Genomic DNA, 3,476 nt, shown 5'->3' with positions numbered 1-3,476 from the left:
TGTGCATAAGATAAATTCCCAACTTTGAATGGAAACACAACTAATGGTGTGCAATGACACTGGATATTGAATGTTTTATAACCAATGAATATGAATATATCAAACCACAAACAAAATCTTACTATAATAGCAGGACTTTTACACAGAAAAGCACTACTACTTCACCTCATGTCTACAGAAGAAAAAAAAAAGCTATTTAAATACTTACTTTACTTTCTTATTTGCAATTATGATTGCAGTTTTTGCCAGTGGACCAGAAATGGCACACTTCATCTTTAAAAGGTGCGTTTTGTTTTCTTACCACTGTCAGGTATTAACTCATTTATCCTGCATGGCCAGACAGCAATACCTCAAGACAGATTGAAAAATGTCTTCAGACTTTCTATCTTAGGCAGAGAAAGATTGTTGACATGTGTTTGCGTGAGAAAGTAAGACGCATGGAAATATCTGACCTCTCGTGTGATGGGTTTACTCAATGATCCCTACTGGGTTTCCCATCTCTGGCTCAGCGGATCCGTGAGAAAACAGGAGAAATACAAATATAGAAGCATAACAGATTCAACCAGTTCCGAAAAGAACATCTTGGTGACATTTGTAATTCTGGTTCTCCTCATCATATTGCACACAGGGCAGTGACAGCAGACCTCGGGGAATATCATGAGCAATTCCTATTACAGGGGATATTTTAAATTTAGTCAGTTTTGTAAAATTGCATGTCTAGTTCCATGATATTATCTCTAGTGGGGTTGTCAATTAATTCAAATACTTAATCATGATTAATCTCATATTTTTTGTTAATGCATTTAGTCCTAATTAATATACAAATAATATGTGTAAATGTTTGGTGAATGTCTGGAATATATATAGCCTATAAAGACTGGACAGAGTAAAATTACAAATATTTAATGATTAAAGTGCCCTTATTATGTTAAATTTGAGGTTCGTAATTTAGTTTTGGACATATACTCTGCTCTGATTGGTCAGATGGCCCAGTCTGTTGTGATTGGTCTACTCTGCTCTGATTGGTAAGATGGCCCAGTCTGTTGTGATTGGTCTCTGCTCTGATTGGTCAGATGACACAGTCTGTTGTGATTGGTCTACTCTGCTCTGATTGGTCAGATGCCACAGTCTGTTGTGATTGGTCTACTCTGCTCTGATTGGTCAGATGGCCCAGTCTGTTGTGATTGGTCTACTCTGCTCTGATTGGTAAGATGGCCCAGTCTGTTGTGATTGGTCTACTCTGCTCTGATTGGTCAGATGGCCCAGTCTGTTGTGATTGGTCTGCTCTGCTCTGATTGGTCAGATGGCCCAGTCTGTTGTGATTGGTCTACTCTGCTCTGATTGGTAAGATGGCCCAGTCTGTTGTGATTGGTCTCTGCTCTGATTGGTCAGATGACCCAGTCTGTTGTGATTGGTCTCTGCTCTGATTGGTCAGATGACTCAGTCTGTTGCGATTGGTCCACTCTGCTCTGATTGGTCAGATGGCCCAGTCTGTTGTGATTGGTCTACTCTGCTCTGATTGGTCAGATGTCCCAGTCTGTTGTGATTGGTCTACTCTGCTCTGATTGGTCAGATGGCTCAGTCTGTTGTGACTGAATTTCAATCATTTCAATTATTTAAAATGTTGAGTTGTCAGATTGGATTTGCAGAGAATTTATTGTGATGGTCCCCCAACAGACATTCTACTGACTATAAGTAACTTTGCAAGTACATGTCAACTTATTCTAACCCTAATCCTACCAGTCTACTAATACTCTACTAACACTTTAAGGTGATTTAGTAGACTTATAGGTGCAATGTTACTCATAGACAACAGAATGTGTTAAAGGGACCATTAAAATAAAGTGCAACCCATTTGATCTTGTGTGTTTACATCATGACTGTACGGCTACAATATTGCCTGTGTGGGTTGTATAGTGTTGCAAAGAATTTGAACTTGGACCATTCTAAACGGCAACCCTCATTGATCTCTGGGGTCACCTATTGTCAAAACAAAGAAATCTCAAACTTCTGAGAGTCTGCATTCAAAAGACCTGAAGCACAGCGGAAGATATAATACTTAATTCCTCCGATTATTAACCATTCTTAGTCAGTGGGACTTGGTGCAAAATGACAGATCCGCTCTGATATGATGCTCACCGGTAAGTATAAGGATTTCTCAAACCATCAGATATATCCACGCTGAAAAACCCTGACATAAAATAACTATTCTGCAAGTGAGATGCAATTTTTTGTTTCAACCACAAATGGCAATAGAGAGGCCAAGTTCCCCAGTACAGGTTTGAAGTACTGTAATAATAACTTTCACACATATTACAGATGTAATCTATCATGATGATGTTGTTTTCTGCTGCACACTAGACCTGAAAACACTGCAACTTAAATACATGGGAAATGAAAAACACCTGTGCAGAATGCAGATCAAATGAATCACCATGAAAATTGATAAGTGGCGGGAAACTTGAACAAAGGAAACATATGTGATTGAAAATAACAAACTAAAAGTCTACGAAAACAAAACTAAGACGAAAACATCATCCAGAACAAACCTGTGACAAACACATTACAAAAACAAAAAAATATATGAGAACATATTTCAAATTGTATTTGTTCTTTTGGAAAGGATCTTCACTATTCCTAATGAGTCCTGTTATTTTGAGCACAAACTATGTGCTTTCTATAGATGGAATACAACACAGTATTTAAGATGGATGTGGTGGAATTACTGCATTGTTATGGCAGAGCATTCAGGAGCGATTAAACGTGTGCAATCCCACACGCTGATCAGGCCCTGTTATACAGTACATTAAAACAAATTACTTTAAAATGAATAGCTAAAGGGATAGTTCACCCAAAAATTAAAATGATCCTAATTTACTTACCCTCAAGCCATCCTAGGTGTTTATGACTTTCTTCTTTCAGCTGAACACAATCGGAGTTATGTTAAATAATATCCTGGCTCTGCCCAGCTTTGTAATGGCATTGAATAGATTCTGAGTTTTTTTAAGCTCCAAAAAGCGCATCCATCCATCAAAACAGTAATCCATACGGGTTTATGCCACGCCTACTGTACGTCATACGTCATATGTTGGGTCAGAACTCAACTCTCTACCAAAACCCCATGGCTTCGCTTCAGTTGGACTTTATAAACCCAATGTATTAATGTCTGGATTACTTTTACGATGGATGGACACGGTTTTTGGAGAGTCAAAAACTCGGCTGAAAGGAGAAAGTCATATATACCTAGGATGGCTTGAGGGCGAGTAAATTATGGGATAATTTCACTATTTCTTTCATATCTGACTAGTAACTAGCCTGACTACGTCAGACTTCGTACTTCCGCTCAATTTCATTTCGCTTCTGTACTCAGTCTGAGATAGCAGCCTATCTTTCAGTTTTCCAGCGGCCTTCGGACGGCCGGGCCAATCAACGAACAGAGGGCGGGCTGAGAGCCGTGACGTAGACGCTGATTGTAC

This window comes from Scardinius erythrophthalmus (assembly GCF_964197995.2).
Source record: "Scardinius erythrophthalmus genome assembly, chromosome: 23".
Taxonomy (NCBI): domain Eukaryota; kingdom Metazoa; phylum Chordata; class Actinopteri; order Cypriniformes; family Leuciscidae; genus Scardinius; species Scardinius erythrophthalmus.
Note: the sequence above shows the minus strand (reverse complement) of the source record.